At 41.3% G+C, this 14,932-nt stretch overlaps 1 long non-coding RNA gene across 1 annotated transcript; it reads left to right on the forward strand.

Moving 5' to 3' along the window:
- Window positions 1–6,389: 6,389 nt before the first annotated feature.
- LOC121823190 (uncharacterized) lies at window positions 6,390–13,202 on the forward strand. Its single transcript, XR_013047958.1, has 3 exons — window positions 6,390–6,657; window positions 7,210–7,393; window positions 9,267–13,202. It is a non-coding gene; the product is annotated as an uncharacterized LOC121823190 (long non-coding RNA).
- The last annotated feature ends 1,730 nt before the right edge of the window (window positions 13,203–14,932 follow it).

Consider the following 14,932-nt stretch of genomic DNA (forward strand, 5'->3'; position numbering starts at 1 on the left):
ATGCCTATGTATGTGATGTGTGTATGGTTGCATAAGTGTTGTGTGTGCTTATGTACCTGTGTATGGTATGTCTGTCTGTCTGTCTCTGTATGTGTATGATATGTGGTTAGAGTACATGTGGAATATTGGTGTGTGGCATGTCTGTCTGTCTGTCTCTGTATGTGTATGATATGTGGTTAGAGTACATGTGGAATATTGGTGTGTGGTATGTCTGTCTGTCTGTCTGTCTCTGTATGTGTATGATATGTGTGGCTAGAATACATGTGGTATATTGGTGTGTGGCATGTCTGTGTACTGTTTGTTGTGTGTGCCTGTGTTTTTTGTCTAAGTGAACAGTGTGTGGTGTTGTGGGTGCTGCTGTGCAGTTGTCCTGGGGTCTTTGTTGGGATGACTCTGCACCCCACTGCTCTTGCTTCTTTGCAGTAGATTGTGTCTATGTGATGCACTCTGACCTTTCTGCTCTGCTCCATCAATCGATTTGTCTTTTCTTCCCTGGCAGCATGCTACCTTCATTACTGCAGCTACGCTCTGATTGACATTAGATAGCGTCTGCTGTCTAACTTTCTTCTCCTGTCTTGGCTCTCCTGTGTTGCTGGAGGGCTTCTCTCCAGGTTCCCCAAGCCCTGCAGTCCCACAATCCACTTATAAAATAATCACTCAGATGCTTATATCACTTATAAACTGTATGGCCGTGGCAGGCTTCTTGCTAACTGTTCTTTTATCTTAAATTAACCCATTTCTATAAATCTATACCTTGCCACGTGGCTTACCAGAGTCTTTACATGCTGCTTATCCTGGCGGTGGCTGCAGTCTCTCCCCCCTCAGCCTTCCGCTTCCCAGAATTCTCCTCTCTCCTTGTCCCACCTACTTCCTGCCTGGCAACCTACTTCCTGCCTGGTCACTGGCCATCAGTGTTTTATTTATATAGAGCAATATCCACAGCACTTTCCCCTTTTTTTCTTTTTTTAAAAAGGAAGGTTTTGACTTTAACATGGTAAAATTACATATAACAAAACAATTACCGAGCAAGAATTACAGTTACAATATTAAAGAAGATGTCCTATCTATCTTATATTTGTGAGTTTAAGGTTTTATATCTAACTTATCTTTTATCATAACTGAGGAAATTACAACTATCTAGTTTTCAACCACAACAAAGACCTGAGAAGGAACATAATGGTACCTGAGAAATGGTAGATGGATGCAAGCAACTTTTGGGAATCTTGCAAAAGTAGACCAAGACAGCTGGCAGCCTGGACAGTCACCTAATGTTTCTCAGCATTGTTGGTGCATTCAAATTGGCTACAAGCCTAGAGTATCTGACAGACCATTTTTAGAAGCAGGAATTCTGAGAGACCATCTTACCCTGTCTTGGCAGAGTACACTGGTCGCTTTCCTTGTGTCCCGCTTGTCCAGAAAGGACAGCATTATATTTGTACTGTCAGCCGTCAAGACAAGGGCAGTTCTTTGCCCAGTAGGACATTTTGTGCCAAGAAGACAAACTTCCAAATGGAAATGTCTTAGAAGCCCAACATTCTCTCGGGATCAAATTGGTGCAGCCAGGAGCAATTGTGTCTCATGTCAACAGAATTCTAAGTTATTTAAATGCCATATTCTCTAGGTCTATGAAGTGTTTGAAGATTACCTATCTATCTGAAATATATCTATGTATACCTAGAAGACTTAACTAACATGGCTACAAATATGATTATCATAAATGACTAATTATTAATCTATTTTTAATTATCCATTACAATTTTAAATGAGTTACATAAACATAATACCTCAAACAAGAATAGAAATATATATATACAGTATAACAAAATTAACTTCAAGTTTGTATCAATAAACTAAAATTTATACCAATGTAAAACATTTTAAACATAAACTAAAATCTATACCAATGTAAAACATTTTAAACAAGTTGTTCTTTAAAAGTAGGTTCATTAATCTACCCTTTTATCTTATCATCTCTATATCCTCCTATATATCTATATCACTCCTGGGTCTTTTTCCTCTCTGTATAAAAATTACAGAATTCATTGTTTACAGCCACAGATGAGTTTGCTTTGCTGGGAACACAAACAGAGAACTGACCCTCAATTAACATCAGATCTTATCCATGAACATGGGTTCTCTTCTCTCCATTTGTTTTGCTCTTCAATATTTTGAGTTTTGAGTTTTCTGCATGTAGATTGTGTTCACATTTTGCTCGATCTACTCCTAGATATTACACTTTTCAGGAATGTCAATGCGAATAGTATTTTCTCTTACTCTCAAATTCTGCTTGTTTATTCTTACTATGCGTAAAAATAATACTATGATTGGCAGCTTTTGCTGTTAGTCTTGATGTGGTTCCATCACTTGCCAGGATATTTTTGTCATTTTAGGTTTTCTATAAAGACATTCATATCACCTGTGAACACAGTTTCCTTTCTTCCTTTCTTGTCTGGATTCTTCTAACTCTTTTACTGTTGTCTAGGACTTCCTAACAATTGGAAGACCAGTGCAGAGGAGACAGCCTTGCCTTGTTCTTGGCCTTGGTGAGGAAGCTTTGATGGTCTTAACCATTAATGTGATATTTGCTATAGATTTGTTTCTGTTTTTTTTTTTTTTTTTTTTGCAGATTTCCTTTTGTAAGTTGAGGGTGTTACCCTTCTATTCTTAACACAGTGAATTTAAAAACATTATGAATAGTTGTTAGATGTTTTCATTTTCTTCTGTATCCATTTGTATAGTTGTATGACTCAGCTTATGATACAGTGGATTTTTGTTAATCTTGCATATCCTGTCAGTCACAATGTGTGTTCTTGAAAAGACGCTTGCATCTGTTCCCAAGAAAGACATCTCTGATGTAGTTTCTTTTTGCAGTATAGACTGAATATTCTTTATTGGAAATGTTTTGAACAACTAGTTTTTTAGATTTCACAATGTATCAGATTGTAGAATATTTATGTGAATTTAAAGCATTCTTAACCACAACCCTCAAATCCAGACTGCTTCACAATCTCACACTTTTGGAGATGTCAGTGTTCAAAATATTTCTGATTTCAGAACATTTGAGGTTTTTGAATCAGGGATGTTCAACCTGTATTTCTCCCTAGCTTGGGGATTCAGGATATTCAAGTCTCATGGAATGAGTTAGGAAGCATGCCTCTCCTTCTCTCTTATTAGAATTAATAATTTTCCTTCACTCTGTGGGTGTTTACCAGTTAGCCATTATGGGCATAATTCTTTCTGGTTTAGAAAGTTTTTTTTTTTTTTATTGAATTTCTCAAGTAGAGTAGAACTATTCAAGTCATTTGTAACTTCCTGTGTGTGTGATGGGGTTTGTTGGCCAATTTCATCTTTTAAGGAATTTAAGAAATTTAAGGATTTCTTTTAGTTTATCACTGGCCTGGGGGGATTTCTCAATGATCCTTTCAAAGGTGGTGACATCAGTAGTCATGCTATTTCACGTCTGACAGTAATAGTTTATCACCATCACCCACTCCCCATAGCTTAGGCGGTGTTTTGTCTGATCTTTTTATTGCTATAATAAATACCTATCTTGGCTCATGGTTTCAGAGGATTTGGTGCATCATAGCAAGAAGGAGGTGTTAGAGCCAAGCAGTTCATGTCATGGTAGCCAAGATACAGAGAGAGAGAGAAAAAGACACACACACACACACACACAGAGAGAGAGAGAAAGAGAGAGAGAGAGAGAGAGAGAGAGAGAGAGAGAGAGAGAGAGAGAGAGAGAGAGAGAGAGAGAACATCTATTCCATCTATTCTTACAGGCTCTCTTCTTTGTTCCTCTATTGATTATTTCCAGGACAGTTCTTTTCCCTTACTTAATTTCTAGAGACTCCTTTATAGAGACAGACAGAAGTAAGCTTTACTGTTCCCCTAGAGTATCTCTCAGTCCAATCATTTGATAATCAAGATCAACTAACTATATATAATCTGATTTCACTGGTCTTTTCAAATAAACAAATTTTGTTTTTCTCTATTAGCTTCCTATTTTCTTTTCTTTACCTCTTAATTCTTGTTTCAAGTTTTATTTATTTCCCCACACTTATTTTGGATGTAATTTGCTTATCTTTTCTAGTTGCCCACCACAGAAGTTGACTACTAAAATTCTTTCTCTCTTCTTTTCCAATAAACACGTTCAAAATGATACACTGTTTTTAGTGCATTGAGCCAATTTTGAGTAAATTGTGTTTTTATTTCCCTTTAGTTTCAAATTTAAAAATTTATCTTGAAATGTAGTCTTTCATTTATAGGTCATTTAGAAGGATGTCTAGTATCCAAATATTTTCTTCATTTATTTTTCGTTAATTGATTTCTGGTTTAATTGCATTGAGGTCTGAGAGGAAACACTGTATGGTTAGCATTCTTTCAAATTTGTTAAAATGTGTTTGATGGCCTGGAATATGGTCTATCCGGATGACTGCTCCTTACTAGGTTGAAAAGAATGTGTTCTCTGTTGTGTTGGATGAAGTGTTTTGGTAGCTGATGGATGATGCTGTTGAACTCGACTCTGGCCTTACTGATTTCCTGCCATCTGGGTGCGTCCTTTACTGATATAGGGTGCTGAAGTTTCCAACAGCATGGGCGGATGCATCTGTCCAATCAGCTCTTGCTTCACATAATTTGACTCTCTCGTTGTTTGTGTATACGCTATGGATTATCTTTCCTTGAAAAATGAACCTTTTGGTCATGACAGGATGTCCATCTCCGTCTCTGATAAAGCTTCCTTCTCTGAATTCTGATGTGTTTTTGAAATTAGAGTTAGTGAGCATGGCAAATTGATCTCTGCCCATTTGCTTCTGATCCATATGCAGCTTCATCTTTAAGTGGATTTCTTTTAGGCAGCATATAATTGGGTATTAATTTTTGACCCCACACAAGAATATCTTTTAATTATTATAACTAGACCACTGTCACTGAAGGTTTTTACTGATGCAGTTGGATAGTTATCTCTACATTTGTTAAGGTTTTCTATCAACTGCCTTTCTCCTGATTTCTATCTGCCACTCTTTTTCTGCTTTTTGGTAGTAATAAATGAGAATTTTAAATAACTGTTTCCCTCTGCTTGATTGTATTATTTCTTCTTCTTTTTATATTATATATTATTTATTTTTATTGTTATCCTAGAGGCTGCAATACATATCATTAATAAATTCAGTATCACCAGGCAGCAGTGGCACATGCTTTTAATCCCAGAACTAGGAAGGCTGAGCCAAGCAGATCTCTGTGAGTTTGAGGCCAGCCTGGTCTACAGAAAGAGATCCAGGATAGACACCAAAACTACACAGAGAAACCCTATGTCAAAAAACCATATCTCGAAAAACCAAAAGTAAATAAATAAATAAATAAATAAATAAATAAATTCAGTATCACATTCAGATAACACTTTACCACTTCGTGGGTAGTGTCTCTTATAAGAATCAAATACTCAGAGCTGGAGAGATGGCTCAGTGATGAAGAGCACTGGCTGCTTTTCCAGAGAATCCAGGTTCAATTCCCAGTACCCACATGGCAGCTCACACCAGTCTGTAATTCCTGTTCCAGGGATCTGACACTCTCACACAGATATACATGCAGATAAAACACCAATACACATAAAATATAAATAAATAAAAATTTCAAAAACAGAATAAAATACTCTAAATTTACCTTCTGCTTTGGTGCCATTAAGTTACGCATATGCATACAAAAATATCCACATAAAAACATATGCACAAGTATAATCATAAACAATAGAATGCATTGAGGTTATAATTTTGAACAAAGTGTTGTGTGTCAAAGCAATAAAAAATAATAAATAAGAGGGCTGAAAATATGGCTCAGTGGTAGAATACTTGCCTACATGTGTAAAGTTGTAGGTTCAATCCCCAGCACCATGAAAAAAAGCCACAGATGCACATGCCCATAATCCCAGCACCCTCCTCTGTTCATGTAGACCTGAGTGTCTGGCCTATTTAATTTTTCTTCTCTCAAAGAACTTTAAAAAAAAATCCATTCCTTCTTATTAGCTAGGCCTATCAGCAACAAATGCTTGATTTCTGTTCATTTAGGAAAGTTGCTTTTTTGGTAGGTTAGTTTTTACAGGTCTATTAGCCTGTTAGCTTTGTTTGTTTTATGAGATGCCCAAGGCTGACTACCTTACAAATAAAAGAGTTTCATTTAGCTCACAGTTCTTGAGCTTTGAAAGGCATGCTGTAATATTGTCTTGGCTCTGGTAAGGAACTCTTGTCTTATGGCATCACACCCAAGAGTGTGCATGAGAGGGAGTGGCCACGGAATGGAGCGTGGGGGAATGGGGGTGGGGTGAGGGGTGGGTGGCTAGGCCTGCTCTTTCCAACCCTTTCATCAGGGTGAAACTCATGAGTTTCTTGAGAACAGTTTCAATCATTACAGGGCAGTGTCTCCAGTGACCTACGGACAGCCTGCTTTACCCTGCCATCTCTTAGCATTGTCCCATGAGGGACAGCTCTAGCATGGGAACCCACATAAACCCATGACAAACCATATATAAGCCACAGCGACTTGATCAGAATTCTAAATCGGTACCCTCCCCCTCTTTGTCTACATCGTTTCTGAAGAGAAGCTGGATACAGCTTTTATCTTTATCCCTCAACAGGACGTCTTTGTCTTTGGGCTTCTCTCAAGGTTTTAAAATTTTAGTGTGTACCTTTTGAAGCTCATATGCCTGTGGGAGGATCCGGTGTCTGGCGGAGTAGATTGGCAGGAATTCTCTGTTGTGGCTTCATCTATTGCTTCCGTCCTTTTCCTCTTCTTCCTTCCGATATTCCCAATTGTGCAAGTTTTCTTGTTAGTGTGTCTTATACATTCTAGATATTTTTCACAGTCGTTTTCCTTCATTTTTCAGCTTTGCTGATGTCTACTGAGCTATCTGTGAATCTCCAGTCACACCCTGCCCATCTAAGGCATTCTTCATCTCTGTTAATATTTTTTATTTCTAGCATTTCCTCTTGGTTCGTAGTCTCCATCTGTTTACATGTCCATCTGTCCCCCACCCCCACCCCACTGTCTCCCTTCCCAGTTAGAATGCTTCATGTATTAAACCCAGGTGTTTTCTCTCTCCAGTCTGACAATCCCAACATCCCCACATTCCTAATTCTGATACTTTCTCTCATAAAACTATCTTTTTTCCTTTTGCTTATTAACATGCTTTGTAATTGTTTTTTTTCTTTCTGACAGACAGATGTGATGTACTAAACAAGGTGGACCATGGCCAACGGGCCATTAGAGGTGTGGTGGCAAGGTGTGGGAGTGAAAGCATCTTGCAGCAGCATTGCTGATCCATGGGCAGGCCTGGTTCTTCAACCGAGCTTGCACTTACGTGAACTTCAGCCATGTGTTCCAGCCTTCTCTCTCTTTGCAGGTGAGATGAAGTGGCCGTTATTGCCTGGAATTGACTGTTTTCTTCCTCTCTGAGGTCAGATGACTTTTAACATATCCTCATTAGTTTACACTCTAGAAAACTCCCTTGTATTTTGATCCTGGTCTTAAGAATCATCAGTGCTGTAGGATATTTCAAAATGTTTTTCTCCTGCATTAGGGGTCTCTGATAATGTGAGTGAACATCTGGGGGTAAAAATCACAAAACTGGTGTGGCTCTTATGACTGGGTACCCCTGGGGTTTTTAAAACCTGGTTTGTCTACCCTGAGCCTTTGATGCTTGAGAATTCTCATTTAGGTTTTCATATCTCAGCACTGCTTCCCAAGAAGGTCTCTATTCACTGGTCCTATGATTTTCTGTCCCACGACACCCACCCTTTGGCTTTTCTTTCCCTTTCTAAAGGTAACAGTTCTCTCCGTGACCTCATATCAGTGGCAGATACAAGAAGGGTTGTTACTGACTTGTTTGTTCAACTTTATGTTTGTGGTTAGGACAGAGTGGTACTTTACAAGTTCCTTACATGCCGGATGAGAAACTGGAAATCCTTTTCCTTGCTGGCACCCTTCTCTGCAGGGCTCAGAGGTGTGGACCCTGGTTGGAAGAGGTCTAAGGATGGATCCACTGTTGAAAGGAGGTAGGGTGGCCTCTGTGCTTGGCACTCTGCCAAACTCTAGTCAAAGAGATGACTAATGGACAATCTTGTGATGAGATCTGGGACACAGTACATCCTGTGTCTAATTTCAAGCTTTTCTTTATACTTGTGATTTTGCTACTATTTCTAAGCCTCCACTAAATTTTCTTAAATACTGTAATTTACGTTCTCAGGATGAGCCATGACCCAGGCCTGGGAAAGGGGGGCTGTGTATGGCTACATGTCTGTGGACTACTCATACTCTGACAGTGGCCACTGTCTCTACTTACCTGAACAGGGACAACAGCAGTTAAGCTCACAGTTATGAACTTGTAGCGTCAACCCTGAGAGAGAGAGAGTACAGGCTTGGAGATGGCAGGTGACTAGGATATATCATACAAGTGGAGTGAATTATAGGAAAGTTCCAGAAATACTTTGGATAGGAGATCAAGGGTGAGATGAGGTTCCAGATTCATGCCAATGGTCATGAAAAGGGGAGCAATGTCCCCAAGCACTGGAGAAGTTGGGGACAGCTAGGTTACACTGCCTACACTCCTTCACCACTCCACCGGGCTCTTTCCCCCATCAGTCCTTTCTCCACACCCCTCCCTGCGGGCTGGTGGCTCCACCCTGCTCTTCTCCCTTTTACCTTGCTAGGACATTACTTTCCCCATGAAAGCTCAAAAAAATTCACTTTACATACTCTTCTCTTTCCAAGAATTCCATTAGCCTCAGTGTTTTGCTTATGATATAAACGTGGAAACTAAGAGCATCCAACAGAGAAGAAATAAAACACAGTTCACTCTGAAACCTTATATTCTAATTTGAGTTCAGTCTCTGGCTAAAAACTCTACCTATTGATCTGTCTGATAGGATTATCCAGAATGAAAGCAATCCCCTAAAGGAATTGAGAGGAGCTGGTAAATAAGTTCAGGAACTATGTTCCCAGAGCCAAAGCTTCACGGGGGATGGGAATTAGTCTTGATTGTCAACCTGGTTGGAGGGAGAAATGCCGAGGATAATAATACACACATTTCTGAGTGTGTCTACAATAATGGCTCCAGAGATTCCATCATGAGAGCTCTGCCTAGGCAAATGTTTAACCCTTTGATGGACTCATAGTATCCTGGCATGACTGCAGGGGAGGGGGACCTGCTGTAGGAGCAGGTCACTGGGCGTGTCCTTGAAAGTGCTCTCTTCGTATTCTTTTTTAGTACTTCCTAGCCACTGAAAGACCGCTCCTCTCTGCCACTCTCCTCCCTTGAAGATGGACCAAAGCCTCTGAAACCAGGAGACAACATAAGTAACCCCTCCCCCATGCTGTTTCTCTAAGGCATTTGGTGTGGGTACACAAGGGAACTAGAGAAGCATGGGGCAGGGACACTCACCGATTTCAAAAACCACACGCGGTGTGCATTTTTCCATGTCACCTTCAGGTCCTCCTTGCCAGGGATCACCGGGAATCTGTCTTGGTGGCTGTCATTCCTCCCTTTGTGCTCCTTCGCCAGTCCCTAACAATGTCACCGTTTACGTCTTGAGTTCCTTCCCCTGACATCTCTTGACTTTCTCGGCTGCCAGCACCCTCACCAATGGCCCACTCGCCTCTTACCAGATATCTCCCAGAGAGAAGCGAGAAAGATCATCTTGAAAGCGAGCTTGGTCACTGCCCTTCCTGCTAAAGGCATTGCAGTGGCTTAGCCATGATTCCCAGGGCCAACGCTAAAACTCTGTAAATGGACAACATGTCTGTGGTTTTATGTCCCGCCCACTTCTACTGCCTTTCCTCACCTACCATGTCTCTTAGTTGCGAAGGTCCTGTCTGATGCACACTTGTGCCATGTCCTCTCCTGCCACATGATACTCTCCATGGTCCCTCTCCACCCAGAACTGCCTTCCTCCTTGAGATGCCAGTGTGAACTTACCCCTGTATTAGTTAGTCTTCTCATACCATAATACCAGTCCCATAAAGCCACTGAGAGGAGAAGGGGTTTATCTTAGCCTATAGTCCCAGAGGAGATACAGCCTCTTGTGACAGGAAGGCATGGGAGCAGAAGGGAGGGACCAGCCTGGCAGTCGGGAAGCCGACAGATCAAACATCTCATCTACACACAAGAAACGGAACAGGAAGTTTCCCTCCAGTACCCAGCACATCCCCTTCTAACACTATATTATATATGAATGTGCAAGTGAACAAGTGTGCCTGGCACTCACTGAGACCACAGGAGTGAAGGGGTCAAAGGCTCACCCCTAACACACACACACACACACACACACACACACACACACACACACACACACACATGATTTAATGGTCTATAAAGTGCCTTAAAGCCTATCACAAGAGATGTCTTTCTCTTCCTCCCAGGACACCCACCTTCAGAGAGGTTTCCTGGCTGACGGCAACATCTGTCCTGAACTGTAAAAGGGCCTCTACTCACTCCTCCTCCACTCCCTCTGTGGGCATGTAAATATGGGTGAGGCCAGCCCTCTGTCTTCAGTCAAGGCTCAGCACAAGCAGCTAAGGAGACAACAATTTTGTGGTGCATGGGGGTCAGGAGTTACGGGTTCAAGCCCTAATGCTTTCCCTTTCTAGCGACCACGGGAAATGCACCACCCGTCGGGTTCTGAGTTTTCACGTGTGGTGTGTCATGTGAAGGGGTTGGGATGACAAAAGCTCTAAGTTTCTTTTTAGCTCTAATAGACTGCAATTTTTATGATGGAAGGCACCAACGCCTAAGAGCAGAGGGCTCATCTTTCTGCAGATGGCCCAAGTCCTAGTAATGATTTAACTCCGCCAGGGGAGGCTTAACAGTTCTGAAGCTCTGTTTGGGCTCTTCATTACACAGGTCAGTTCTAGCTGAGCCCTCCCATCCTCTTCCGTAAGACACATCACAAATAGCGAGAGTAGGAGGCAGACAAACCGTTCTCTAGGAGTGCTGACATGGACGATTGATAGCATCGCTGTGAGAATGCTGGCAAGTTTGGGAGCTCTCCCTCTGCAAACATCTTCCTTTAGAAAACTGTCTTTGGAAACAACATGACCTGATTTTCAGGGAAGGAACAGTGATAAAGTTCATGGGTTTTTGCCAAGGCGATGACTTTGTGATGACTAAAACCACAGGGGAAACACAAACAAGAGCCTCTCATCCTTATCTGTCTGGACCACACAGGCCCAAGGCCCATGGAAAACAACCTTCTCTTTAGAGAAGCTGGGTGGTCAGCATCATGAAGTGGGGACCAGTAGATAATGGAGGGACTCAGCTTCGTACACAGACCACCAGACCCAGGCATCCACATCCCTATTCTGAGAGATTCCAATCTTTCTGGATCTGCTCCAAGATGGGGAATGACTTCCTAGGAGGAGTGGGAATGTCTTGGTTTTCACTCTCCTCACTTCCCAAAATACCAAGGACTTACCCCCAAGATTTGGGGACTAAGAATATGAGTGGATCGTGTTGATACTAACCTCTAAATCACTATTCAATTTCATTCTATACCAAGTGTTCAAATTATATATTATCAACCTCATTTTACAGGTGCAAAAAACCTATGGTACTTCTCTGATTTCAACGGATGATGGGAGAACAGAATTAGTTTTTAGTCATATCTCAGGATTTCAAGTTTCATACCGTCAGTTAAACCAAGGACTACCAGGAGCTTCACCTTTCCTTCCTCTGACCTTTTCTGGTAAGAAAACAACACAAACCAGTGTAGCTACCGCCCCTCATCAACAAAGCCTCTCCTTACAGCAAATGGAGACCATCACAGAAAACCACAACTACATACAACGCAAAAGACAATCAGACCACGAGGAACTTAGCTCCAGTGGATCCATCTACATCACAGCTCCTACACCTAGGCTTCAGAGAACATTGCAGAAGAGGGGGCGAAAAGTTTGTAAGAGCCAGAATACCAAGAAGTCTGCTGTGCAACAGTCTCTCCTAGAAATGGCTCATGAGCAAGACTGGGACAATGACAGTATCAATGAATGCGTGAACATGGAAAGGGGGAAATTTCATGGGGTCCACGTCTAGACAGAAGAACTATAGGCCATTAATGACCACCGGGCAAGGGGGAATCAGCCTCCTCCAGGGATGAACGCCCTCATTTATTGTCCAATGGAGAATGGTCAGCCCTGGAATCATGTATACACAAACAACAAAAGCAGACTCAGTGGGTTGCTTTTAAACATATTTGTGCATGCACACACGTATATGACAGTAATTGCCACAGGAGAAGAGGCTAACAACGTGAGAGAGGGGGTACAGGGAGCTGGAGGGAGAAAGGGACGGGGAAAGTAAATCAAGGAAAATAAATAAATAAAATCCCAGGTCACCTTAGAAAGCCTGCCATTCCTTCTAGGCCGCGTATTTATTTCCCCTTCACCACTGAGTAGGATGGGGCTGACAAAGGTGCCCCTGGAGGGCGCCAAATCACCAGGCTCCTATGGACTGTGCCCAAGCAAAAGGAAAGGCTCCCAAAGCAATTCTCAGACACTAGAACAAAGAGAGCGATGGAGCTGGAAATATGGGGATTTGATGGAGGCAAGCATGAGTGAGGGCCTTGTCTGGATGTATGGAAGGGGAAAGGGGGGATGAGAAGGGGAGCGGAGACAGGAGAGCAGGAGAAGCCCTGAGAACCATGGCTGGAGACATGGAGGAAGGAATAGCTAGATTTATATTAGAATGGTGGCATGGAGCTGATCTAGACTAGAATTTTGAATATATCATATTAATCATAGAGTATTTTGTGGGAGTCATTCTCATCACACAGTGGTGTCTTGTAGCTCATCCGTGAGGTTCCAGTTTCTCCACGGCTTCTCCTTTCACCTTGACCTCCGTAGAACAACTCTACTATTTGCAGGCATACAAACTAGACCCAAGAAGGTTATGCAAGAGAAGAGGACGATACTATCTTCTCATTGACTCTGAAGAAGATACCCGTAGCTCAGAGTGTTCAAAAGGTTGTAATCTTCCTTCCACCACTTCTCCAGTGGGCATGTGGCAAGTTAAACGTTGCATCTTACAGAAGCATGGGAAAGTCAAAAGAGCCAGTGACAGCCAGTAGCTTGACCCTTCAAACCAACATTTTCTGCACTGATCTCTGCAGTAGCATCAATCTTAACAATAGCTAATTTCCCATTCCTGTGCTTCCCTTGTTGATTCCTGTCTGTCATGTACCTGGGACAGTTCACAGTTTCAAAGATGACCTCAGGGGAATTTCATCAAGCTAAATGGCTTATGTATAGCAAAAGAAACAATCACCACCTTAAATACACCATGTTATATATCCATATCTCTCACTATACATGCACACTATATAAAGAACTTGACTCAAAATAATTACAAATGGGTAAAGGACATGAAAATATATTTCTCAAAAGAGGATGTGCAAATGACCAAAAGATATATGAAAGAAAGCACACCCTTTGTAAGTAGAATCTAAATGGAATCAATATCATAAGAAATTGTCACCTCACACCTATTAGGGCAGCTACTATACGTACTGGAAAAAGAGATGACAAGTATTGGTGAATATGTACCCTGAAGGGAACCATTGTCCTTTGCTGGTGGGAATGTAAGGTGGTAGAGTTGCTATGGAAACCAATACGAAATTCCTCAAAAGAATTCAAACTAGAACTGCCACATGACCAAGCAGTTCAACTACCAGATGTTACTACTGGGTGTACCCCAAAAGGGAATAAAATCAGCATATCAAAGACACATGTGGCTCCCTGTGCTTACTGATATCTTATTCATAAGAGCCAGGATGCAGAATCAAGCAAAGCACCCATTGGTGGGTGAACAGCTAAAGAAAGTATGGTGCGCTGGGCAGTGGTGGCCCACACCTTTAATCCCAGCACTTGGGAGAGAGAGGCAGGCAGATCTCTGTGAATTTGAGGCAAGCCCGATCTACAGAGAGAGTTCTAGGACAGGCTCCAAAGCTACACAGAGAAACCCTGTCTCGAAAACAAAACAAAAACAAAAACAAAACAAAACAAACAAAAAAGAAAGTATGGTATGAACACACAATACAATACTATTTGACTGCAGAAATCCTGAAGGATTCAATGTTATATGAAAGATTTTAGGAATCGAAAACAAATTCCACAAGATATCAATTATATACAAGAATAATAAAGTTGAATTTGCAGAAATAGAATGGAATGGTGCTACCAGGAACTGGATATATAACAGGAGGGGATCAGAAGGATGTTGATCAAAAGATATAAAATTGTGCCGGGCGGTGGTGGCGCACGCCTTTAATCCCAGCACTCGGGAGGCAGAGCCAGGTGGATCTCTGTGAGTTTGAGGCCAGCCTGGGCTACCAAGTGAGTCCCAGGAAAGGCACAAAGCTACACGAGAAACCCTGTCTCAAAAAACCAAAAAAGATATAAAATTGCAGTTAGACTAAAGGAATAAATTTGTATCTATTATAAAACCTGATTATATTGATGACAGATTCCTGGGTCTGACCATGCAAACCTCGTGGCTTGAATTCAACCACCCACTGTAGAAGGGGAGAACCAACTCCTGAAACTGGTCCTCTGACCTCCACACATGCACCATACCTACCCAAGTGTGTCATATTTCTAAACATATATCGTACAAATATACACACAATAATATACAAATTTAAAAAATAGCATATGACTGCAAATAGTGGCAAGAGTAGATTTTAAATATCCTCACTATAAATGAAGATAAATATGTCAGTATGTGAGGAAATGGATGTTGTTAACTTGATTTAGGCATCCCATGATGTTTAAAAATATAATAACAGCATGCATATAATAAATACATATATTTATACATTTTGTAAATTAAAGAGTAAATCTTCAGAAACTGCTTCTGTTGAATCCTATTTAGAATACTAATAGGGTCGGAGAG

This window comes from Peromyscus maniculatus, chromosome 1 (genome assembly GCF_049852395.1).
Source record: "Peromyscus maniculatus bairdii isolate BWxNUB_F1_BW_parent chromosome 1, HU_Pman_BW_mat_3.1, whole genome shotgun sequence".
Lineage (NCBI taxonomy): Eukaryota > Metazoa > Chordata > Mammalia > Rodentia > Cricetidae > Peromyscus > Peromyscus maniculatus.